Genomic DNA, 27,986 nt, shown 5'->3' with positions numbered 1-27,986 from the left:
CCATGGATTTAATCAAACTGTGTTCGAAAATTCCTCACCTATACCATCAAAAGTCTTTCAAGAAATTCGATTGCAATTTCTTTTACGAAAAGTTTTTTGACCGACCTAAAATCGAACCCAAATCTGTGACTATATGGGTGCCTTCACTGTTCACCTCAGACTATTCATTGCATGCTGCTCTCTGCGAACTTCTCAATTTTCACTGCTCATTCCTCACTACTCACTTCTCACTCTTCACTGTATACTTTTTACTTCACACTACTGACTTCTCTCTCCTTTCTCTTCACTGATTACCACTAAATGGGGTAATTCCTCACTATTCACTCCTCTCTGCATGTCAATCTTCGTTCTTGCTTTGTTTTTTTTTTCAATATTCCTTATTCCTTACAGCACTTCTCACTCCTCACTGCCCCACATTCTTTACTTTTTACTGGTTATTTCTCACAGCTTTTTCCTACTTCTCATTCCAAATTCTATACTGTTCAGTCCTTAGTCCTCACTCTTCACTGCTCACTCTTTAACAGCTTCTAAGGTATGCTAGATCGCCAGTTTTTCCACTCATATATGAAAAATAGTTATGGAATCACATTTGAGCTCTGTGCAAAACTTTTTGCCACTACTGATGCAAAGGAGAATCTATCATACCTAAGAGAACTGTCATCTATACTTGAAGTTGCTTCTTTCCCACTCTTCAGTCCTCATCGTTTGTGGATAAGCTTTTGAAGAAAAAGAACAAAATGGCTTGATGTTGCTTTCATACAGCTTTTGAACAAGGGAAACTAGCCAAGAGCGCGTGGTTCCTACGTAAAAATATACCAACTAGCGATAAGAAGTTGAATCGCCAAAAAGTAACATGGAACAACTATGCTGCTTATGACTGAACAGGACGCAAACAGGATCATATCACAAACATGCGCAGCCCATTTTCGATTCATTTGGCAAACCACCGCCATCAGTCAATTACAAATTGTAAGTTGTTCGAACCTCCTGGAACAGATAATTGAATTTGCTTTGGCAACACCTTTTAAGCACAGTCAAAAATCCATTAATCCAGTCCGAAAGTGACAGACAGACAGACGTTTCGCGCCGACCCGACATCAACCAGCCGATGACAATCAATCGATGACGACGCCCGTCGCCATGATCCGGGATATCCAAGGACTCCCGCAGCGGCGTTTGATCACCTCGTCACGCCACACGGACAGCTAATTCTTATCCTCCAAGTGTCAAATTAGCACCAGATTAGCTTCGGCGCCTGGTTTCCCAAAAGCAGATCATATCTTATGGGTTCTCCGCACTTGCGCGCTCACGGTGCGGTGCTATGTCAGAGAGGCAGGTACGACTCGTACGAGAGATCTTGTCTTAATTGATACTTCAGCAGCGCACACCGACGACGACGACGGTGTGAAGACTCTTCAACGCGAATCGATCCGTGTATAGTAGTACTCAAGTAGTTTCGCGAAGTCAGTCATCGAGTGGATGGTGGTGAGTGTGCTTCGGCAGTTTTTCAAGAAACCTGTTTGTGAGGTGTTCTGCTTTGTAATTCGCCGATTCTGCTGCGCTGGTATCCTGAGCTACGTTGAATGCGGTGTTTTAATTAAATCATCAGAAGGACAGTTCGAGGTTTGTTTCCGATGTTTGCACTGATTGATAGATGTCAAAATAGCAAACACGTTTGATTGATTTGTTCATAGTTTCGGAATTTGATGAACTGCCATTGTTGTGCCATTAATTTGTAGGTAGCTATTCACCAATCTGATCAAATTTAGAAATCAAGTTGAGTAGCATTGATCACCCAGGTGGCCAATGATTTGGTCCGAATGTATTTTTCTAATATAGGGGAACTTACGTATTCTCGGCAGTTTTGTTCTCTTCGTCATGGGGGGTTTTTTGAAACCTGTAGGTCATAGAGTTGGCCTCAAATCCTTCCCAACCAAGCTGAGTTATATCACCAAATTTCATGCAATTCGGCCCACAAAAACCCCCCATGACGAAGAGACAAACCTGCCGATAATATCCATCGTCACCCTAGCATTATTTCAAAATTTTTACTCAAGAGCTTCCATTAATCTCTTCAACCTATATTGCATAATCTGCAATCTCCAATATCCATCGTATCGTAAACCATCGTCTTTATCATATAGACAGGTCTTACTAAATTTTTTGGTCATCATTTTTAGCCTCTGAACAACTTCTCATAAAATCATATTAAGGGGTTCCAAGGGGTTTTATCAGGACTTCATCTTGTGCCTCAAGTTTCGTTCGTAAATAATGTTATTTCGTACAGAGTTGATGCTATTGAGCTCCTATCGAAACTAAACTTTTACTTGCCCTCACGATATTTGCGTCATCGAGAGCTATTTTCTATTAATTTTCATCGTACTGTCTAGAGTAAAATGTTGCAAAAGTTCGAGTGGGGCAAAAGTTTCTTCTGAAGCTTTCGAGCTCAATTCAAAATATTACTTTTGGGTGTCAAGGTTGTTCGAACGAAGCCTTTTTGAAAAAGAGTCTTTCACTTCAAAAATTATGAAAATTAATCAATATTTCGAAAAGTTATGACAAAAAGTTGGTTTTTGATCAAAAAATTGTAATATGCGATGATCCTTCCAACGCATGGAATGGAATTGTAATGAAATCGAATTCAATATTTTATTTTGGGGCGTAACTAGGTATATTTTGAAGAAGCTTTAGCATGTATAACTTTTTGCAAAAAAGATTTGGAAGTCATATTTTACACATAGTGGGGCAAAAGTTCGAGTCATGTGGCAACTTTAGGTAAAAACCTAAAATTGCGCAAAATGTACATATGATCTCTAAAAACGATGGAATTAGTGAGAAAATTCGATCAAAGTTGAAAACAAATGTTGTTTTATCTGAATTTGGCGGAAAACTTCTAATTTTTGGTGTAGTAAATTTAACCCTGATTTGGGTAAAATCCAAATCGAACTTTAAAGTGTATTCCAGTTCCAACATCAAATATTAATTGGTTTTAGGTATTCCTATTACCAAAGTATCAAAAAAGTGTGCTACGGTTAGCGAAATTCCACAAACACAAGATTCGAACTTTTGCCCCAATGGTGGGGCAAGAGTTCGACTAAGACGCACACATACAAAAAGTGTTGTAACTCAAAATTAAGAAGACATTTGGCGTAACTTTGTCCAGCAAAATTTTAGCTGATGGATGGTAGAATCACCACACGGTATTCATTTATTTTTATCTGCTTCGATTTTTTGAGAAAAATTGAATTTTCAACTAGGGTCGAACTTTTGCCCCACCTTACTCTATAACAAATTTAAGCCCTCAAATCAAATGATGCTTGTTTATAATAAACACAGTGAACAAATTGATTTCACATTTTCCCAGACAAGACTTAAGGAATACTTCAGATCATTACGTTAACGAGATGTAAATCTGCAAATCATCTGCGTACAGATGATAATTGCACTTCAGAACAGCTGGAAGACTATTGATGTAGAGCATAAAGAGAAGGGCGCTTAAGCAGGAGCCTTGTGGTGTTCCATCCTTAACATCGCGTATATTGGACTGGCTGTTACCGACACGAACAGTCTGGCGTCGATTTGCAAGGAAAGATGATACTAGATCGCATGCGGTTCGTGAGAAACGAAATTCCTCGTTGAGTTTGTTCCTTAGTATACGATGGTCGACGCAATTGAATGCCAATGAAAAATTGACCAAAACCATCACGGTGCACCTATTCTCATCGAAGTTTTCGTAGACGTCGTGGATAACCTTCGCCAAGGCAGTGGTTGTACTGAAACCCTTACGATACCCAGATTGGTTATGCGCTAGTAGCTGATGATCAGAATCATTTAGGTACCCGGGTAGAGCTTAATGGCAAAAGAATGGCAAATTTTACCATTAAAACAGAATGTTTGAATGGCAAAATGTGTTATTTGTTTGTTTGAAATAAGAGTTAAAATAACAAAAATAATAACAAAATTTTGGTAGCAGAAAAACATAAAAATAACTTATTTTGCCATTGTAATAACAAAGTAATGGTAAAGCATGCGGATTAAATTGAAGAACAAAATAAGTTATTATTGAGATATTGATAACAAAATAAGATCCAAATTAACTGTTATCGGTGAATAACAAAATATGACATTCTTGAGTTATTGATAACAGAAGAAGAACAAATTTAGCTGTTTATGTAGCGATCAAAATAATGGTAGGTTTAGTTATTCAAATTCAATTTTAAAATAATGGTAGATTCAGTTATTATTTCAAAGTAGCAGAAGAAAGGTAAAATGAGCTATTTCTTTTTTTTTTTCTTCGATAAAATTTAAGTTCATCCATCAATGTAAAAACAGTTTTATTTTGTGGAAATTAAAAACTCAAAACGAAACGAACTTAAAAATCAAATTCACTTTGATGAACGTAGCCACCGTTATGCTTGAAATATACAATATAATAGTTAATGGTATACATATTAAGAGTAAAATATGTTATGGTGCCTAATGTTTATAAATAATTTCTCACAATATCAAAATAATGGCAAATTTAGCCAGGAATGTAAATTATGTTATTGTTTTGATATTTTATACAATTCATTATAAAAGGTGCTAAATTGCAAGTTTTACCATGATAGTAATTTTTGTAATTGATGTGTTATTTAACATTAATCATGAATAACATATCAATGACAAGATTTGCTATGATTGTATATTTTGCTATTGATTAGCCATTTTAAGTTTTTCATAATAACAGAAGAATGGCAAAACGAGATATGATGGCAAAACCAGTTATTATTTTGTCCTTTGTTTGCCATTAGCCTCTACCCGGGTAATCGCAGATTTGGCTCAGTAGAATCTTCTCAAACACCTTGGAAATAACTGGCAGCACGCTGATAGGGCGACAATCCTTCGGCTGAGTCGGGTTAGATGTTTTTGGTATTGGCGTAACGATGGCGGTTTTCCAGAGTGCAGGGAAACTTTGTGTACGTATAATCTCATTGAAAGGGTGGCAAAGTACTGGGAGTATGAAGGGACACAGTGCCTTGACGAAAGAAATTGGAATGCTGTCGTTTCCTGCTGCGTTTGTTTGTATTTCAAAAACTTTCCGGCTAACTTCGGTGACATTTGTATTACGGAAACTGAACCCGACTGCTCCTTAGCCAATCGCAGTCTTATGGGAGGGTTCACCTAAATGCATTTCGATTTCTATCTTGGAGCTGATAGTGTCCTTCTGAAAAGAACTCCACGTCAGCATCAGCAGAAGGCGAGCATTGTTTTGTGTTGTTGTGGATTCCCTCTCTTCTCAGGTTGCACCACAACTTTTTAGTTGGTTCGAAATGAAGTTCAGCGTAACGTTTTTTGGCGGCAGAGATCAGTGAGCTTGCTCTGTCATGTTTTCTGGTGAAGTCTTGCCATTGGGGGACTCCTTTTCATCGGTTTGGGTTGCGCGAGTATAGTTTGAAAGCCGACTCCTTCAGTTCAACAGCACGTTTTATTCCCGGGGTGATCCATGGGGTGCGCTTATCGTGTACGACGATAGTTTTTTTCCGGTGCATGCACTTGCAGCAGTCTCTCTAGTTTGGTGGATATAATCGTGATTTTCGTGTTCACGTCGGTGGACTCGTAGTACTCTTGCCAATCGTTTTCCTGAAAATCACCTTGTAATCTCAACGTGTCGATGTTTCGGAAGTTCCTTACACGTAGGGTAATTCATGTATTTTGGACAGGCTGAGGACAACGTTGAAAAAATCGTCCCCTAGCTTTCTTAGAAAGCAATTGATTATTTTGCAAAGTTACCAATACGCTTATAATATGATTGTGCTTTGCGTTCCTGGTGACAAAAACCTTAACGAAAGCATTTTAAGCTGATAAAATCGCAATTTCCGATCGCCTGTAAGAATTGCATTTTGGACACCGAATATATGTTTTGGACACCCTGAGGTATATATAATTTGGACAGGGCAATTATCTCAACGTTTAGCCATGAATACTGCTGAATCATGGAAGTAGCATAAATCAACAAATATTTTCTTACAAATAATCAAATTTCTCCGCTTAACAGGCATCTATTTTGATAACTATTACAGTTTTTGTTAAAATCGAGGAAATATCGCCAGACCCACAGAATACGCCTCCAAGTATGCAATCGCAGTGCATCCCCATGTAGTTCGTCAGATGACCAAAATATATTTACAGTAGAAAACGTGTAATGTATTTTGGACACCACCTATTTTAAGCGTTCTAGATGAATGTTAAGAGATTGGCTGCCTAATGCTTCTTTATTGGACATGTTTCAATGCAATAAGTCTTTTAAATTTCTTACAATTATTATTTCAACGATTTTCAGGTGAATATTGTGTGTGACTGTGAAGTGTACGTCGTCTTGCATACCTGTGCATTTGAGGGGTTTTAGTGAAATAATTTACATTTTCGATAATTTTGAAGTAAATTCTTAATTGTTAAGCGTATTTTCAACGTAAGACATCAGAATAGGATCTATTTGATCCAATAATCGATATTGAAAAGTATCTACTTTTATTAGCTCTCCGGAACAAGGCATACATCGCCGTGCATGTCCAAATTATATACATGTCCAAATTATATTTTTTACCCTATCACTTGTGGAGGTGTTTTCTGAAATCTGATGTCGGTTAGCAGGAAGACTATTTCGTGATCTGAGTTATTCGCGGTGACGGCTGTAGATTTTCTTATGAACTGAGGGCAGTCGGTAATTAAGAGATCTATGGTTGATGTGCTTGAATCCGTGATTCTTATAGGGCCGGTGGGAAGGACGGTTAAGTTGAAGGTATCGGTGATCCGATTTAGTGCTAGTAGATAGATTAGTGGTGGTTAACGCTGCAGATACATTGATCCTGTCAAAACCGAAATCTAGCATCTCGATCAGCAGCTTTTCGTAGCATTGGCTAAAGTATTGATTCGAGCCAGATGGATTGTAGACGACACAAACCCCGATATTTAACTCGTTTATTGCAACTTTCACTACTAAATAGTCGACTCTAGGAGCGATAGGCAAGGCAGGATCAAGATATGACTTGATGACTAGGGTAGCTTTGAGTCCTTTGCTTACATAGAAACCTACACCTCCGCAAGATTTGTGTCCGCGCCCGCGGTCGGTAGGCAGGGAGTGTTTGACAAAATTGAAGGCAGGCACTCGAATGGGACCCATCGGAGCTGACGATTTGAGTTTGGTCTCAGTGACAGCGAAAATATGACACTTATTGTTATCTAGAAGGAGCTTCACGCCGTCAATATGGTGCTCCAGGCCTCTGACGTTCAGATGGCCAATACAGAGGTTTGAGAAAACGGGTCTGGTCATTAGGTAGGTTGTTGTGGAGCGTCTGCGTGGAGTTGTTAGTTGGAAGAGGAAACAGATGCATTCATAGATACAACGTCGAAGAATACGGAGGAGTTATCCGAACTTGATCCAATGTTGGCGATCGAAGTATACTTTGTTCCTTCCGAAAGTAGTATAAAAACAGCATCATTACGGACAAAGACCGACTTCACGATGCTTTGCTGTTCCAGACGGATGGCCAGATTTCGTATTCGAAAGGTGTTTAACGAGAGGACTTCGTTAATCGTGAACCGATATTTGAGTGGTGGCACATTTCGAAGCTTCGATAGATTTGCAGTATTGTATTGTTCGAAATAATTTCGCAGGACAACATCTCTGGAAACCCTTGTGTCGAAAATAACCGCAATCGTGGAACTGATGTTCCGAAGGCTTGACCTTCAATCGGAAACAGCTGGATACATTGGCAATCAAGTGATCTACACCGAGGAAAAGTAGAACACTGTTGACAATGGCACGGGTATTTTCACCTTCAGAAAATGGTATTTTGTTGATTGCCAGTCTGCACGCGTTAACTGTGTTTAAACAGGTACTTGCTAGCTTGGCTCCTGATTCAATCATTTCGATGTTTTCTTCGAGTCGATTCATCAGTTGATTTCGGGTCGTATTTTGACTGTCCAACCGGTCCATATTGTTTATTTTGCTTCGCAGGTGATCAATTTGTTTCCGACTGGATAGTGTAACCGTTCGTAAACTGTTCACGAGGAATTTTAAAAGCGCGGTGGCTTAAGCGCCACTCTCAAAGAGAGACCACCGGTCGTGTTCAATTTTGCCCGACTTTGCTAGAGACTTTCTTACTCAGGGACGGTTTTGAACGGTTCATGGAAATAACGGCAGAATTTCTTCGAAAACGCAAACTAAACTCCAACTCTTTCACAGGCTAGAAGAACTTATGGAAAACCGGAAGGGATGCTTACTCATACGAGCGAAAACGGAATCAAAACGTAACGGACTGTAGTGAGTATGTTTATTCAAAAAGTAATGTGAAACGTAACGGAATCGAACTAATTTCAAAACTTTAACTATTTATTTTAGCAACTTCATTCGTATTGGACGGGAAATTCGTAACGGAATGGAAAAAGAGCAAACATGGCCATGTAACTAAAAGCTCTTCACATACCTGCGCAGGTTTTGGTGTTGCGATGCTCGATGACGGGGTGGCGTAGCTCGACGACTCAACGATGGCGACTACCTCGATGATCAACAGCGGCGACAGCAGAATGGCGGCTGCCGACGAGTCCGTGCTGCGATTTGGCGCGCAGCGTCGACAAAGGGACCCGTGTGCGGTATGGCCGAACTACCGGTGCGGAGGGAGTGGCGGCTGGACGGAAGCTTCCGATTGTTGGACGAACGAGAGAGCTTCGGCGGATGCCGAGCGATTCCCGGGATGGTCTTTCTCCGGTCAATAAAGGAGCAAACAGAGCCCAGCGACCCGGCTTCGCGTACTATGCTTCCAGCTATGACCGAGCGGGGAATGCCGCTACCTCTATCTTCCTGGATACGGACCAGGTTCGAGACGTGCAATTGGCGACACGCTGCTACGAACCGGCTCTCGTTGATTCCGGCCCACGGGGTATGACGTAAGAGGGCCTTACCGTCGGTGATTGGCGGCCGACGGGAATACTTCGCTACGGAGATGATTGAGCGACTTCACTCGCGCCTCCGTTTGACTGCCTTCTGAAAGGCGGGCCTTTGCTGGGCACACGGGTCGGAAACGATGACTCACGGACGAAACTGGCGGTTCAATCCGCCTACGAAACCCCGATTCGGCGAAGGATACCGCCGAACGACGACGAAAAAACCAGCCGTACGAAAAAAGCGCTAGGCGCTACACGTCCAACAGGAATTCATGTTAATCTTAAGCACTTTTAATTTAATTATCAATAAATTACCTTTTTTCGTAGTTCAATTCCTTCGAGAAATAAATCAATTGCAGAAATCGCGAATTTGCGGACCTCGGTCCTCTAAACACGAAAGAAATCACATAGAAATACGTTTAACATCACTTATAATCTTTTTAAACTCACTCACTACTTTTACCTTAGAAATTGAAGAATAACTTTCACCAAAAACTCAACTAGACTTCAAACTTCACTTCAATTAAACTGACTGAAACTCAACTCAAACTAAAATCAAACTTGGTAGATACTTCGAATTAAATTCGCGCACTTCTGTCTTCCAGCCGATCTTGTAGCGAAATGATCGATTTGAAGCAATCGTTGCGCTAAGAAACTGTGCCGCTTTTCAAAAGTCCCACTATTGAATTAGATGACTATTATGAAAAATCGCGCCAACATTTTCTGCATGGCGATTTTCATGCATGGCGACAAATTTGCAGTATGACTGTAATTCGCCAGAAAGTAGATACGCGCCATTAGCATGATGCTATAAAAGTTCAAATCACGTAAGCTTTTACAAACGCTTCGACATACATGAGCATAAGTAACAGGGATGGACCAATTTTACGAACAAATAAAATATTTCTTTATCGTCAACATTAATACAACATAAATTTAAATTACTTTTATTCTATTTATTTGTTTTATTCCATTAAACTAACTAAAAAGAACGCAAAACGTTACAATAGCTGGACGTTTTTGATCTCCGCTTGAAGTTTAGCGATTCGCGACATGAGATCACATATCGCTTTCTTCACGGCTTCGAGGTCGTCACTTGTGTCAGGAAGTTTAGTGACTTTAGGGACAAGACTCCCACGGATTGAGCATTGTTCACAAAAGTATTGGAAATGCTGGATGCTTGAAATCTGAAGATCTTTGATCCGGACACACGCAGAGTGAAACCATTTAGAGCATTGGTCGCAGCATATTCAGCAAATGCTCGTGGTTTTCTTCGCTTTTTTGGATTTTGCTGCCGGCGGATTTTTGTTCCCACATGCGCCGCAAATGTGGTCTTTTCCCATGGTGATAGTAGAACTATGCAGACGAGTACACAATACACTTAACACATAGTCTAATTTTCAGGTTAGGAAAAGCAAACACCAAACTGTTTACTTTTTCACAGAGAAAAAAAAAATAGAAACGCGTCCGATTTAGACTAGAGTTGGGTTGTACACACCTACGCGAACACCGGATAGATACGAATGTGGAAAAAAACTAGGAACAACCGGAAAAAAGTTAGAAAATACGGAGCGAGAAAAATTTCCGTCGCGGCGTCTGGCAGTGTTGCCTGCTTACTGTAAGATTTAAAAAAAGAATATGAAAGCATTTCTGTAAAAATCCATGGAAGGTTTTCTGAAGGAATCGTTCGGCAAAGTTATGGAGGAATAACTACAATAATTTCTGAATGAATTTCTTAAGGGGTTTCAGAAAATATACCTGCACTGAAAATCAAGAAAACACAAATTTGAGTATTTTTCAACTCACTTTTGAGTTCTTTTTTTGCATCCTCTTTCATTCGCTCTCTTTGTTGTTGTCAAAGAGTGAATATCAAAACAACCCAACTTTAAGAGTACGATGCGGGAAGCCAAAATTGAGTAAATGACATAGTACCGAAAGTTAAGTATTTTTAACTGACGGTTGAGTAAAAAGAACTTCGACTCTAGGTTCTTTGGCCGTATATGCCTAAATGCAAACTACCTACTTCAACATCGACTCCATCAACTCAAAATTGGCTTCCCGCACGCAACCTCGAAGTTGGGTGGAATGAACTCACTTTTGGGTACTTTCGTTTCTCCGTGTGCAAGATATTCTGAATATTTCCGAGGCCTAGTGGTATCAGGAATCCCTAGAGACATGAAGAACGAATTGAATCAAAACAAAAGCAGTTTCTCTTATATGCTTTACGCAATCTAGGCTGGACTACATTTCCGTTGCCTTCATATAAGGCTCGATGCTTACTTATAGATATCCAGACCTTGAAGGAACGCCGAGAATTTGCTATGGTCTCATTTGTAAATGATATTGTATCGCAACGCATTGACTCGGCAAATCTACTATCGTGTATAAATTTTTATGCTCCAACTAGACAATTGAGAAATAGAAATCTATTTGCTTTGAACAATCATCGAAGATATTATGCCAAATTTAGTCCTTTGAATCGAATGATGTCTCTTTACAACCAGCACTGTGTATCAATTGATTTGACCATATCACGAACAAATTTAAGGAAATATTTCAACTCTTTAAGATACAATAGGATATAGATTCAGCCTTAAGTATATATGTAGTCTACGTTATGATTCACGAAATAAATAAATAAATAAATAATAAAAATGGGTTAAGTTTTGCTTTTGGTCCACTTCTTCAGAAACAATTATATTTAATTTGAAAATTTCTTTAAAAAAATCCTTCAAGTGAACTTTAACAAAATCATTTGTAATGGAAAAATATACTGAAATTGTGGGAATATTCATGGTTGTCCAAACTACCTGGAATAATTACAAAAAATACAGAATTAATTCATAATAAAACAAAATTAATGAAAAATTTGGCCAAAACTTGAGAAAAAAAATTTCTAATGGGGCCATTAGACTGTTTGTCGTAATGCCAAATATTTATCAGTTATCCAAAATGGCCATGGTTCACGTTGTGTTTGCCTTTTGTTGGGCTTTTTTGGCCAAATATTTGTCATGTGTAAGGCAATGCCTTAAGGGAGTTTTTTTTAAACAAGTCGTGAAATTCTTGTGCGAATTTGTAGAGGAATACTTTGAGGTAATTCAGAAGTAATCCCTGGAAAAATATTTGCAAAAAAGTTTGAAAGATTTTATGAAAACCCCATTGAAAAAGCTTCCGAAAAAATCTCTTAATTGAAGAATTTCTCTCAGGGATACATGGCGGAATTTCTCAAAGTATTCCTGAAAAAAAAAATATAAACTATCCCAGACAAAATTTGCTGGAAAGGAAGATTTTCGAAGTCATTCCTGAAGAAATACGTGGAGGATTTTATGGAAGAATCCTTGAAAGTTAACTCACTCAAAACCCCTCTGTAAGAATTTCTGATAGAATCTCGCATAAATTTTATAAACAATCCTTAGACAAATGTGTGAAAAATCAGCATAAGATTAAAATTCACTAATTGAAAATCCGTTGAGAAAATTATGATCTAGAGATTTACCTGATGTATACATATATTTCTGCAGCAATCCTATCATGGATTGCCGAGGGGAAATTTCCAAAAAGATGAAGTTCCTTTCTCTTAGATTTTTTCTTACGTATGAAGACACACCTAATAGAAAATCCCACAAAGGTAACTTTTTTATAAAGTTATGTTAGAAGCACATACAATTTAAATGTTCACAAGAGTCATATGTTTGTGAAAGCGCATTAGGATGCAGCCTATTTTACAAAAGTTGTTGAACCCTGGAGTTCGTATGCTCTTTAGATTTAAATCAGATAAAAAGAAAAACAACCGAATTTGAGTCAGAAATGTTGAGATTAAGAGGTGGCGAAAATGCCTCGAAGTTAGACCAATTTTTTTTCAAAATAACGCAAAATATGGTTTTTTAAGATATTTTTCTTTTCTCTCAGAAAAATAATAAGAAATTTGATGCTCAAAGCTTTTCAACTATTTGACCAATTTAAATTTTTTCAGCAAGTGAAAATGTTTGAAAGTAAAAGTGAAAGCCTTGGTAAATAAATCTTTTTAAAAACCCAAAAAATTCAACTTTGAGGCGTTCGCGTTACCTCTTGATCTCAACATTTTTGGTATCAAACCTAGCGGTTTTTTTTTCATGTGATTTGAGTCCAGAAGAGCATACGAATTCCAAGTTTAAACAATTTGCATACAGATTTAAAAAATCATATAGGCAATTCCATCATATTCTGGAGGATGAAGTAAATATTTTTCAATATCAAGTTTTTTCTTACAGTATTATAATACTGTACAGTTAAAAAAATGGCAGAGCAAATGCTTATTATATGAACAAAGGCGCAGAAACTTGGAATAAGTAAGCAGTTAATCACTTTGCATATATTCTTTTCTTTAAAATTTTATGAGCACTTCCACAGCACGAAGATACCCTAAGGCCAAAAAAGTTAAGGAAATTCATCCTAGACAGACCGGGAATCAAACCCGTCACAATCAGCATGGTCTTACTGAATACTCACGCATTTAACACTCCGGTTCTTTTATGTGAGTATACAAATTTTGCAAAATTTGCATTAACAATAGATATAAATACTCATATTTGCAACTAAAACCCAATTTGTGCTAGTGTTCAGCTATGCCAACTCTTCTCTGCCGTTGTCCCATTGAGCTTGTTTCACATGTCTATGTTGCCCTTTACAGGCTTGTATCAATTTGCTGGTACGACTTGACGTACTGGGAAAAACTTAAAAATTAGAAGACACAGAATGTTAATTAAAAGACAATTTACACCGTCTTCAGCCAGAGGCTGCACAGACTGAACACATTACTTACACTAGACAACGGACAACACACAAAACACCCAGTGGCCCAGTGATGAATTTTTCGTTTGACGAAAAGTTTCCACCGACTGGAGCGGGAATCGAACCCACACTCCGAGGCTTACGATACGCCTAGACGACTGCCGCCGCTAACCGCACGGCCACGAAGCCGAATTAATTGGGAAATTGAGAGATGAAATTGTGAAAAAATCGCGCTCTGTTTGGATTCAAACCCACGACTCCGGCACGCTTGACCGGCACTTTAATAATTATTATAATTATAATCACTTGTATACAGTAGACGTTCGCTCGGTGCAAACGCTTTAACTGCAATTCTTTTTAACTGAAAGTCCGCTAAGTGCAACAATTTTGCAGTTATCACACCGCTATCCGTCAAAAGGAAATTTCAACAGCGATGCGATGTTTTTCGTATGCACTTTTGTTGCAGTGAGATGTTTTCCGTATGCACATTGGCTGAATTCTGCAGCAACAGGCAGGGATGGGAACACTCACTTCGAAAGAGTTACACTCACTTGTTGTTTTCTCAGCTCAGAAGCGTGCAATCAGAAAACGATGTATTTGCCTTGTGATTTTGTCTAAAAGTTTGCCGAATACAATAGGGGTCGCACATGCATACCGATGTCGTGAAGAAGCTGCGAAAGCAACTCTCCACGAGGTGAATGTTAATTATACTCACCTCGTGGAGAGTCGCTTTCACAGCTCTGTCACGACGTTGGGATTCATATGCGACCCGTTTCTTGATTGCATCAGAGCGTTAATGATTAATCATAAATTTAATCATGATTAATGATTAATGATTAAGATTAATCAAAAATCATTAATCATAATCACAAAAAAATCTCATTTAATCATTAATCATTAATCTTAATCACACTGATTTCACAATTTAATCATTAATCAGTAATCATAATCATAAGAAAAAACATTAATCAATCATTAATCATTCATCACCATAAATGATTCACCATATAAAATACATGATCCAATTTGAATTGGTTCAAATGCTGTTCCAAATTATATATTATATGATTATTTTCATAAAAATCTCCCAGACAGAGTTACCTTTTACTTTTGGAACTTCAAAAATATTTTGAACAACAAATATATTTTAATCATTTCCAGTTTTTTTGTGATTGATTAATCATGATTAATCATGATTTTTAATCAATGAGCCATTTTTAATCAATAATCATAATCAATAATCACAGTTAAAATTAGTTTTAACCATTAATCATAATCATTAATCATCCCAAAAATCAAATTATTCATTAATCATAATCAATAATCACCGAAATTGGAATTTTAATCATCAATGATTGATCATGATTAAAATTTTTATTAATCATGAACGCTCTGGATTGCATGCTTCTGAGCTGAGAAAATAGCAAGTGAGTGCAACTCTTTCGAAGTGAGTGTTTTCATCCCTGCCAGTTTTTTGCCGTCTGTCAGTTGTTGCAGTTATCGAATTTCATTCGTCAAATGAAACGTAAACATGTTGCAATTGTTGCAGTTATCGAACGTTTGCTGTAAGTAGAAGGCACAACAGCAAGCGTGTTGATAGGTTGGCATCTAAGCCGAAAGAATGATGGAATTGTGAAAATAGGAGTATTCATGGTGTGGGCTCGGAGTCAGTTTGGGTTTCTATTCCGCAGAACCGTTACCTGTTCTGTGGCTTAGTTGGCTAAAGCTCCTCTAGCGAATACGGAGTCGTGGGTTCGAATCCCACCAGAACGCGTTTTTTTTTCACAATTCCATCTCTCAATATGCCAATTAATCAACATTATGTTTTCTAATTTTCAAGTTTTTCCAACTCCTTTCAGTTGACCAGTACTGTAGTTTAATGCACGTGCTAATCCCAGAAGCTTCTGCCCGGATTAGGTCCGATATCTTATTCCCCTGCATAAACCCGTTCGCAAACGATCTCAAATCATCCCCATTTAGGAAAGGGAGGCAACACGGCGCGGAGAACAACGGCAGACACATTTCATTTAGAGTTAATATAAATGTACCGCAATTAAAGTTAATAGCATATAATTTAATTTTCAAATACCAACCCCGACCTCGAACGCACACCGAAAGATAAAGAAGAGGCGACCAATCACGCGCTCGTCGTCGGTCCGACCAACTTGATCGTCGTAAGATGAGACCAAAAGTGTGCCCAATCACCGTCATCATCATCATCTGCAAGTTGGTTGGGTGAACCCCGGTCGCGTCTTGATTCTTCTTTTCGTACGCAACGGAATTTGATCGGACTGAGACTGAGGCGGTGCTGAAACTGCGTGCGTGCGCTGCTGCGCCGTTGATAGTCCAATTTTGCACATTTGGCGAGGCGGGTTTTGATGGGCTGGCTTAACTCGATTATCCTAGTCATAGATTAAAATTTATGACTAGGAAGCGCGCCCATTCGGACTAATATGGTTTGATAGGTCCGATTTTGTTACCGACAGTTCCACATCGGGTCGATCGGAGAATTCGGGATCAGCAGTTACCAGGCAGTTGGGTTTTTTTTTGTGTGGGGCTTACGCACAACGGTGTTCGATGAAATGAGCAAGTGGAAAAAAGTTTTGCGCTGTCATCATCACTAGGCGTTAAGTCTTTCTTGAGAAACGCACAAAACTGTGAATAATGGGGCTTCAACCAAATGTATCGATAAATTTATGCTTACTGACATTAACGAATTGTAATCGCATTATAAAATTAATCGTAGAAAATTTCAATCTTCTTAACATCGTCACTGTTGACAACAGAGATGTAGGTTGAATAAATGCAATGTTACCCGAGCAGGAGCAAATAACTGCCAGTGCTGAAAAATTCATTTCGTCATATCTAAATTCAATCACCTACAGATCATTTTAGAAGCTAAACCTGAGAATATGGTATATGAAAAACTTGTGCAGCTAGACCAGTTCTGCAAGAAAGTCACGGAAAACCCACAATGTTTCGAATATTTAAGTTAAATGTCACGGACTACCTTCGGAAAATGCCAATGATATTCACGGTGAATATCATTTGGCATTTTTCAAAGATAGTCCGTGACATTTACCTTAAATATTTGAAAAATTGCAGGTTTTCCGTGACTTTCTTGCAGAACTGGTCTAGCCGCACAAGTTTATCATATATCATTTTCACAGGTTCAGCTTCTAAAATGAGCTGTAGGTGATAGAATTTAGATATGACGAAATGAAATTTTCAGCACTGACTGACACATAAATGCAGCATACCAAAGCAGAGATGCCAGATTATTTTCATCAAAAATCTGTATCAATACAGATTTTTCTGTATCGCCGTATTTAAGGGTATAACAGACACCGAGAGTCTTAGATTTCAATAGAAACTAAATAAAATGTGGACGGTTTTTAATTTTTATTAGTATTTATTTTTCTAAAAAATGTGTGAAAATGAACAAATTTTTATGAATTCTTTTTAGTTTAGCCGCATTTTATAAAGTTTGTATTAATACTATTAAAAATAACTTCAAATTTTATGCTTTCTGGAGAAATCTGTATTCAGTTTCAAAAATCTGCATTTTTCTGTACTCTGTATCTTGTCTGTATAGAAGGTCAAAAATCTGTATAATACAGAAAAATCTGTACATCTGGCATCTCTGTACCAAAGTCAGGTATCATACCAAAATGAGATGATCGGTTACCCAGGTATTGGAAGTAACTTATTTTGGTATTTTGTAGGTATTGATAAAATACCTCAATGAGCTTTTGGTTTGGTTTGGTGTTGAGGACTGCTTGAGGTATTATGCAATTATGGAAAAATCACTATTTATGGAAAATCGCTGATTATTATTTAGGTCATACAATACCTGATGTCATTATTCACGTGTTATGCACAGAATATACATCAGTTATTATTTTAGGTGTTTTACCTTTTATGCAGGGCTTCTTGATACCTCAGTCAAGTTGTAGGTATTGGAGTTTCCGTACATGAGTTTGGTATTCTTCAGCTATTTTCTCCTGCTCGGGTAGCAATAGAGATATGTGGGCCCATCCAGCTATTCCGCGTACGGTCCTTTTTAAATTAAAATATATTTGACTTCCTTCTCTCCTGTAGAACATTAATTTGAGAGGCAGTCTGCCATGGACGAGCGATTGCATCATCACTTTCCCCTACTTCACATTGATTTCCAGTCAGGTTTGGCAGGTGCCATTCTTTCCTAAAATTGATCACCAACACCTATACACTGAAAATGCCTGTTAATCCCTAGTAGTTTTCTCATTTGTTCTCTTTGAGTGTTGCTGTTCTGGCGATATTGCAGTAGCAACTACGGGTGGTACATTTGGGGCCAATACATTACAATTTTTTGAGAATTATTTTCTCACCATTAAGTATCAACCATAATTGCATCTGTCGCAACTGCATCGTCTTCCATTATTGAACGAAAACATCCAACAAATCTAATTGCAATCAGATTACCACTTATGTAACCGTTTAATCGCATCAATCCGTCCACCCGCCTTGCCACTCCCCCAACACAATGGCAGTTTGCCAAAAATGCTCATTGCCGCTCAATCCACACTCAGGTCAGCGCTAAGACCGTACAACATAATCATCTCGAAACATAGGGTAGGACGGGGCAAGATGGCCACCCGGGGCAAGATGAGCACCCCTCCGTTTTGCTACTTTTATGAAGAATTTTGTCCAAACAACATCATAATCCGTTAGAATAAAGTTCATCCTGTTTGTAAACCTAAAACAAGACACTTCATAATGAACGAATTGAAAAATATCGTCAAATTAATGAATAACATGGATTTTTAGCATTTTCTTATAAGAAATCGTCAAAATAAAATAAGGTTTTTACGTCAGAATAAAATTTTTACCAAAATTCTGGTTATCAGCCAACATTACTAGCATACTACAAAGCATTTTAAGTTATATTAGAAAATATTTTCTAACAACAAACATTAAAATTTATTCAATTTTAGTTATTTCTCTGTATTGGGGCAATTTGAGCACCCCTGATGGGAGTACAGAAAATAGTTTGAAGTTATTGTAATCCACTCAATAGTGCCAAACACAGGTTTCCGTATCCTCTGTAACTATTTGGTTGCGTAAATTTGTAAAAAATAAGCTACTTAATAATCGTTCATTGACTTCCGCTTAATAATCGGGTCATTTCGTATAAAGTATTATAAAAACGCATTTTTTTTAATAATCGAGAAAGAAACTGATAATTTTGGAACGTGATACCATAGCTATGAACAAGATTTGCTATATCAATCACTGTATGGCCAATTTATAGTTAAAATATTGGGTTTTTAATGAAGTGCTCTTCTTGCCCCGTAGGGGTGCTCGTCTTGCCCCGCAGCATGTTCGAACTGACCATAAAACATCTTTTTTGTTTAGTCAAATAAATCATCCTTATTGTGAATTTTGAACCCTGCCATGTTTATGGGTGATAGAAAACATGATATAGAAAAGAACTACTGAGAGTTACCCTGAAAAATTGTGTTCACTTTCTTTAAATTCAACGTGATCCTTAGGGTGCTCATCTTGCCCCGCCCTACCCTAATCATCTGCCAAGCCAATCCGTCCGATCTGCTTCGCTTGTTCGAAATCCACTTTCAATTGAAAAACAAATCCATTAAGTCAATCCCCCTGGCACAGATTGACACAGCAAAGCAACATCAACATGATAGCAACAAATCGGAAACACTGCACCGCACGATTCATCTCATCACACGGACGGCTTTGGCACGAAACCACGAAAAACTGCATGCCCACCACTATTAGACCAAATTCACCCTTCTTGAGCGATGATGTGATGTCGATTCGTCATTGGTAAAAGAGAAGAAATAGATACCTACAGGAAAAAAAGCGAAAGCATTTGGAATCAATTTGCGGATCTACTGGCGCGGAAAACGCAATCGTTTATGCCCCACTGACTGACTGACTGCAACAAGGGGAGGGAAGACCACGATGCCATTCGATGCAGACGACACAATAAAGAAAGCTGACTGGAGGGATTTGGGGTGAAATGTGTTGTTGGGGAAGAGCGTCAGTCGTTACTTAAGGATCTGAAATTGAAGAATTTCTTCAAAGTCTACAAGTAACGCAGTTCATGTATTTTGGTTAGCCAGTTGAAAAACAACAAAGCCGCTGGAGCAGATCAACTACCAAGCAAGTTACTGAACTACGGTGGAGAAGCACTGAGAACTACACTGGGTCATTACCAATATTTGGGAAGAGGAAGTATTACCGGAGGAATGGACGGAAGGTATCGTGTGACCCATCTACAAAAGGGCGACAAGTTGGATTGCGGGAACTATCGCGCAATCACACTACTGAGCGCTACCTACAAGATACTCTTTCAAATTTTATGCCGCCGTCCATCACCGATTACAAGAGAGTTCGTGGGGCAATCCAGCCTGATTTTATGGGTGAACGCTCTTCAACGGATCAGATGATTGCCATCCGTCAGGTGTTGCATAAATGCCGCGAATACAACGCGCCCACACTTCACTTGTTCATCGATTTTAAATCGGCGTATGATACAATCGATCAGGTCCAGCTATGGCAGATTATGCACGAATACGGATTCCTGGATAAACGAATTCGATTGATTAAGGCGGCGACGATGGATCGAGTAATATGCGTAATTCGAGAATCAGGAACACTCTCGAGTCCTTTCGAATCTCGCAGAAGGTTGCGGCGAGGTGATCGTATTCGTGCTTGCTATTTAACATTGCTTTAGAGGGTGTTATAAAAGAAGAGTGGAAATAAACACATGTGGAACGATTTTCACGAAATTTGTTCAGCAGCTTGGTTTCGCTGATGATATTGATATTATAGCTCGCAAATTTGAGACCGTGGCGGAAACGTACATCCGACTAAAGAGTGAAGCCAGGCGAATCGGATTAGTCTTTAATTTGTCGAAGACTAATTACATGATGACAAAGAGCTCCAGGGAGGAATCACCGCGCCCGCCACTCTAATTTCTATCGACGATGATGAAATCGAGGCGGTTGAAGAATTCGTGTAATTGAGCGCACTGGTAAACCGCCGACAACGACACCAGAAGAGAAATTCAGAGACACATTGTGGCAGGAAATCAAACTTACTTTGGACTCCGCAGAACTCTACGATCGAACAAAGTTCGCCGTCACACGCGTGGACCCTATGTGCAGAGGACCAACGCGCCCTTGGAGTTTTCAAATGGAAGGTGTTGCGTACCTTCCACGGCGGAGTGCAGATGGAAGACGGGACTTGGAGAAGGCGAATGAACCACGTGCTACATCAGCTGCTGAGAGAAATAACCATCGTCCACAACGCGGAAATCGGGAGACTACGGTGGGCGTGTCACGTCAACAGGATGTCGGATATAGCAACCCAACTAAAATGGTTCTCGAGAGTCATCCGACCGGTACGTGAAGCGCAGCGAGCTAGGTGGGTCGACCAAGTGGATGACGATCTGCGGACTCTACGCAGAGTGCGGAACTGTAGACAAACAATCCTGGATTGAGTAGACTGGAGATGACTCTTACGTACAGCAGAGGACACGCAGGCCTTAGTCTGACCGGTAAACTAAGGTCGTGCTAACCGCTTCGGAATCTCACCAAGACATAATTGTTTTGATCGAGGCATGAGCTTGATCTACATTGACCGCTCGAAGTTTCTATTCGAGTATCGCCAGACCAGCTACACTCACACCAAGGAACCAATGAGATTGCTGCTTGGGACTAACAGGCATCTTCAGTGTGCTGGTACTGGTGATCTTTTTTGTTTTTAGGCAACAAGGGCGCCTGCTACGGCTGGTTGCTGTTCAATGTGAGGACGGGGAAGAGGGGAGTGATAAATAGGTGAATTCGACGGAAGTTAATGATCACTCTTTTATCTGGTGGCAGGAATGAGAACCCTATGAAAAGAGTGACCCCGTCAGAAAGTGCCATGGCGCAGCATAGGCAAAGTGCACTTTTTCCGCCTCGTAGAGAAACAAACTAACACTTTTTGGAAAGAAAATTTAATTCTCTTTCAGATGCGCTTATATCCGTTAGGTACTTACGAACAATTTATGTAATTAATTTGAGGAGCTCTTACTATGCCTCCGGCGGGCGATCTTCCGGATTTTTAGTTAGCTGGGCAATCCGATGTCTGTCGGCGTGGGCATCAAGAATGATGATATCGGAAGCCATTACCAATGGAAAATAGCAACTATCAAAGCAAAATATTAGTTAATTTTGAGGACGAAAATTTTTGGATGTAAACAAACGATTTTCTCCTCATCTCACCTAGCGCCTCTGCAATTGGGGGTCATTCGAATTCTTCTATTGCATTTGCGCCTGCACAATGTCATGGGGATGTTGGAGTATTTTTGGGAAATGGTAATTTTTGACAGAGCGTTCACGCATTGATGCATGGATTCCACGTGCAAAGGAATAGATCGTGTGAAGATGACGTGTCACAGTTCCCTTAGTTGCGTAACTTGTGGCGGTATGCCCGTGTAGCTGCCGGCTTAGAATAGCACTACGGGCCCCTGTCCCGGGGGTAAAAGTCCACCATAAAGGGGACCCCAATCCAACGTGTCAGGCGACCCGTGTTGAGGGATGAATGGTTGAGGGGGCAGGGAACAGTTTTTTCAATCCATTTCAGGTTCTAGTAATTGATATTAACATACGAATATACTTGAGATGTAAATTTAGAGAAAATAGAGAAGGTAGGTAGAAAAATACAAGGTAAGAAGAAAGGGACAAGCCCGGGACGGAACCCAGGACCTTCTGCATATGAATCAGAAGCGGTAACCACTAGACCACCAAGCTTGTCTATAATTGTTCTGACCAAGACTTAGCTCGATGAACGTATAAACTCAGGTCTCAGGTACACAAGGTCAAATATTGAACAAGGAATGAACTAAAGATCAAACATCTGTTTGACACTAATAAAAAAACGATCAAATCAAACAACATGTTTGGGTTTTGGTTTCTTTTTAGACAAATATTTGGCCCTAGTATACTGGGATCTTCAGTTCAGTTGTTAGGCAAGCTGTTTGTACACCGTAAGAAACAAAACTAGCTGAACAACAGTTTCTTAAGGTAAAGTTTGTTAAAGAGTCTTATGTTCCCCTCTTGTTCATCTAAAATGTTTGTTGGGACGTTGGTACTGCTGCAAAGATCTTACCAATGTTAACAATACACTTGAGCAACTGTGGGTAAGCATCAAATTGGGTTTATTTATTTATTTATTTATTTGTTATAATCCATCTGACTACAAAGTCTTAATGAATAAAAATCCTAACATTAACACAAGAACAAATTAAAAAACAGACGATCGACTTATCTTATTTTTGAAACGCTCTAATGTCTCTCCAAAGTCAAAAAAGCTCTCTACTAACGTAAACGTTCGAACCATTGATGTCATCGGTTCATTATAACCGTACGTAGTTTGGTGAAACCTGCACTGTAGTAATGACCAATTCCGTAGAGATCGTTGTGGAGCACGAATGTCCAGCATTGACAGCAAACGAGGTGAATCAATGTCATTCATCAGCAGTTTAGCTACAAACATCGCTTGTTGTATTTTCCGCCTTTTCGCAAGGGTGTCCATGCTAAGCAGTCTGCATCTTGCTGGTTATGCTGGAAGGTTAAGTGGATCACGCCAAGGTAAATGTCGTAGAGCCAATCGGATGAATTTTCGCTGAACTCGTTCAATTCTCAAAGTCCAAGTAACATCATTTGGAGTCCAAACAACAGATGCGATTTCGAGAATCGGTCGTACCAGCGCACAGTACAATGACTTCAAGCAGTGAGGATCAGTGAAGTCCTTGGCGATTTTAGCAATGAAGCCCAACTGACGATTAGCCTTAGCTATTATCGATGAATAGTGCTTGTTGAACGTCAATTTGGGATCCAGGGTCACTCCTAAATCCGTTACTTCTTCCACCCGCTGAAGAGTGGTTCCATTGATATGGTAATCAAACCGAAACGGATGTTTCAAACGATGGTATGACATAACGGAGCACTTCGGAATGCTAACAGTTAATTTATTCAGGTGGCACCACTCAACGAACTGATCGAGAAAATTTTGCAAACGATGACAGTCTTCTAACGATCGGATTACCAAATAAATTTTCAGATCATCAGCATAGATGAGCCTGCAGTTCAGGGTTCAGATAGCATTTACATTGACGTCATGTATTAACTACCAGACCAACAATTCAACCTCTTCGACATCAATAACCACATTAGTTCATCAGAGGCAATTATTTTCATGAAACTATCATATCAAATTCTGCAATTGGCTTCTTTTGCGATGTTAAGATAATCCCATATTCTGAATCTCCATGCCAAACTGAACCCAAATCCAAATTTTCATGAATTTCGGTGCCCGGGAACCTATTTAAAAATCAGTTTGAAGTTTGTATGGGAGATATTTGTCGAATCACCCCTTGTCGCATTTTGTACTGGGCAGAGCTGTCCAACAGTTGCCCAGCTGTCAAAAGGTGGTTTAAAAAAAAAAAACTTTGAAATCAATTTTAGGTACCAAAGTAAAGTTTTAAAAATCTGAAAAAAAATCATAGTGGCTCAGAAAAAGGTGCTCTTTCGTATAAAATCAAAAAATCAATACTTTTTTCTTAATTTAAAAACCCAATTCGGGGACTACAACCAATCTGGTCTTACATGGTCATTTTCTGATGTTGGACTGCTTTCAACATACGCTGCAAATTCAAATATGTATGCAACCGGCTCTACCTTGCTGGGTGGATTGTCCATGGCCTAATGCAGATCATCAATAGCTTTATAGCTAAATTTTACGGTGGACTAGTCGATCTCGATCTCACCCAGCGATGCAAGTGTATGTGAAATTGAATCAATAAATTTACTAAAGTCTCTCAAAACAGCGGATTGTGATTACAGTGCAGTAGAATTCTTTAACGAATTAGAAAGTCGTGCTATTCGTCTGTGTACCGCTTCGTCTGCCTATTCGTCAGCCACCTACGCAATCTAAAATGATTAACGTGGAACAATTTGTCATTTAAATTATCGTCATCATCAAACATTTGAAAGCAGTTTTTTTCGTTCAAATCTGAAATGTTTGCATCGAAAATGTATTCACTGTATTCAACATGAGGAACGGAATACAGTGAATACATTTTCATGACCATTGTTGTGATTTACAGCGAAAAAACGCTTTTTAATTTCCGAAAAATGATAACGAATGCTTGAGCCTTAAGATGCAAATCGGTTCCGGGTCATTTGGCCTAATGCCGTTTGGCCGTGAAAAGAATGGATGCACTTAAGTGATCTGGTCATACCACTGTTTTCCACATCAGTATAACTCGAAAGAACAACCTATAATTCAAAGAAGGAAAAATCTTTGATAAAATATTGGCAGATTCAACATCGACAAACCGACGTGCCAGCTTAAGCAACTTTTTCAAAAAATACAGCTGATTGATAACTGGTTTTGTTATCAATTAGTTATCATTCAGAGCTATTTTACCGACCAAAATAGTAAAAATCTACTTTACCGACTTCGTCACCTATTGAAAAATGTCTCTTATAATTTACATCCAATGTTTTCAACTTTTGCGCCCAGGTGGGTCTTGAACCCTGATCGAATGATTGTCGGTCGCAGCCGACAGCCCCTATACCAACGGGACTCATTGAGAGTGAGAGTAATAAAAGGCTACGTTTTCGTACTATAGCCGCATTGAAGGTGGAAAGCAGAATCTATTTTTAGAATCGAGCTTCATCAGACTTTCAGTTTTGTGAAATCTTTGAAATATGCGTTCGAAAACCGATAACATATTTTGTTATCATTTAGTATTTTTAAGTTATCGCGATAGATAGAAATTCTCGATAACTAAATTTGTTATCATCTTATTATCATTTTTGAAAAAGATGATAACAGAAACAACAAAATGATAACACTGAAAACACAGTTTATTATCAAAGTGATATCACTTTGTTATCCGTCTTTGCTCGGGAAGTTCTCCTATTAATCACTAGCTTCAGCTGTGTGATGATTTACACAGCTCCCTTTTTATGTGTGTGTGCGTGCAGGAGATTCACCTTGTCAAATTATTTTACTCATTTCGAAGTAATAACCTTCATTCAATGTTTTGCGCAATAAAAATAAATTTCGTTGTCTGGAATATTTTATCTGGGACTTAATGATTATTTTGCTTCACATCGAAGAAATTTTTTAAATAGCTCCATTGCATGGTTGATTGTATCTTCTATTGGTGAGATTGAAATAAGAGTGCATATGATGTTAACATCAATCAGCTGGACATTTTTACGCTGTTTTATGACAACTTCTTCGAGGTTTCTTTTGTCAAAAGACGAAAACGACAGAACAAATTACGATTTTCGAATGGTTTGAGATTCAAATTTCTTGCCTATCTTTGAAACAGAGTTTCACGTCGGTTTGTCGATGGTTTCAACACCAGCTAGGGTAAATCGGTTCCGGGTCATTTGGCCGAACGCCATTTGGCCGAATGCCGTTTGGCCGAACGCCATTTGGCCGAAAAGGTAATTTGGCCAAAAGGGTCATTTGGCCGAATGCCACTTGGCCGAATGCCGTTTGGCCGAAAATAAATGATGAACTTAAGTGACCATGTCACTATTCCTCGCATAAGTATAACTCGAAAAGAACAGCCTATGATTCAAAGAAGGAAAAATCTTTGATAAAATATTGACAGGTTCAACGCCAATTCATCCCTGAATGTCAAAACTAGAAAGAAAAGCCTATGATTAAAAGTAGGAAATATTTCTGATGATCATATTGATAGTTGGAATGTCAAAAACTTCCTCTGAATTCTTTTGAACATAATTCGGCCAAACGACCATTCGGCCAGATGGCATTCGGCCAAACGGCGTTCGGCCAAATGGCCGGACACCATTCTAGATTATGCGAGTTGGAATGCACATTTTAACGAGTTTATTTTTACATATATGACATTTCTACTGGCATAATCAGAAAAAAAATCCAAGTGAAGATAAGCAGTAGGGTATCGCGCCACTTGGGCGGTGGCTTCTATATTCGTCTGTTTTCCGCTATAACTCAATCAATTTTGAACCAATTGACTTGAAATGTTGTACACGGGTAGATACTATACCTATCTCACCACATTCCAAAAGTTGTGTCAATTGGTTCAAGTTTGACTGAGTTATAGTGGAAAACAGACGAATATAGAAGCCACCGCCCAAGTGGCACGATTCCCTACGCAATTATGTGAATTCATTTGACATATTGCGATTCCGCCATCATGTTTTTGCAAATGAGTCATCGCAATAAAACATAAGAATACCTATCATTTATTACGATGTAGTCATACCTTATGAAAGCTGATTTGTATTCTTATTTGACTTTTCCAGATAGAACGTAATAAGCTCAAAAAGCAACATCATATGCGATGACAATTGTCCCTCCCTACTACTTATGCGATAGTAACATAAAATAGTACTTAATACGATGTACTGCATGTATCCTTATACGACTTCTGGTTGTCTGGGCCACAGTCACGAACACGCTGGCTCCACGCTGTTGAATGAGACCCGGGAATCTTAAACATTCGGAGAAACTGGAGATGGATCGCCCAAGACCGACAAAGACCGTGGTGTACTATCAGGACTGGATAAGAGTCACAAGCTACAAGGTATACTCCTCCTAATTCAATGGAAAAGGCTCAAAGATACTTTTTTATCTTTATTAACGAGATTTTTTATCCCCAGGCTAGTTCATCTCGGGACCCACGCTTTACTTCCCTTCCGAAGGCAGAACTCACATTTTGTGAGTTTGTCGGGAGTGGGATTCGATCCCAGTTCCTCGGCGTGATAGTCACGTGCTTTAACCATAACACCAGGTTCGCTCCGACTAAGTTACTTAGTTTTATAATTGAGGAGTCGAAATACTCAACTAACTATTTTGGATAATGCCTGTAATTGAAATGCTTCAATCAACGTTAGTATCCATTTTAAAGTGTTCTGTTTTTTTTACTTTTGTTTTTGTTTTCATTTGTTTTGAGAAATGGCAACTTTTTAATAAAAGTAAAATTATACAGCACTGTTTTTGGCACTGTTTGGATTTGGCGAACTGATGGACGGACACTCACAGTACGCGCGAGTTTGATCACATTTTACCCCGCTCTTCCTCATCATCTGGAAAATCCTTCTAAGACAGAGCAGAAAATCTCACCACAGGGGGTGCAAGTCGTGCAAGTGGCTATTGTTGCCTCTAATGGACTTGTTTTCAAGTATTAGCCTATCATCAATGCGGCGCGGTTAGAATCCGCATCCGGG

General features: G+C 39.0%; 1 protein-coding gene and 2 long non-coding RNA genes across 4 annotated transcripts in view; 2 read left to right on the top strand and 1 right to left on the bottom strand.

Annotated features, from left to right (window-relative positions):
• The window catches only part of LOC115271075 (uncharacterized), a 318,130-nt gene that overhangs the window by 170,914 nt on the left and 119,230 nt on the right, over positions 1-27,986 (bottom strand). The window lies entirely within an intron of this gene.
• Positions 21-27,755, top strand: LOC134292207 (uncharacterized). Its single transcript, XR_009999523.1, has 3 exons — positions 21-1,623; positions 27,063-27,343; positions 27,420-27,755. It is a non-coding gene; the product is annotated as an uncharacterized LOC134292207 (long non-coding RNA).
• Positions 1,631-9,278, top strand: LOC134292208 (uncharacterized). The gene is made up of 2 exons (XR_009999524.1): positions 1,631-8,305; positions 8,384-9,278. It is a non-coding gene; the product is annotated as an uncharacterized LOC134292208 (long non-coding RNA).

Source organism: Aedes albopictus, chromosome 3 (assembly GCF_035046485.1).
Source record: "Aedes albopictus strain Foshan chromosome 3, AalbF5, whole genome shotgun sequence".
Lineage (NCBI taxonomy): Eukaryota > Metazoa > Arthropoda > Insecta > Diptera > Culicidae > Aedes > Aedes albopictus.
Note: the sequence above shows the minus strand (reverse complement) of the source record. Positions and strands in the feature narration are given on the sequence as shown.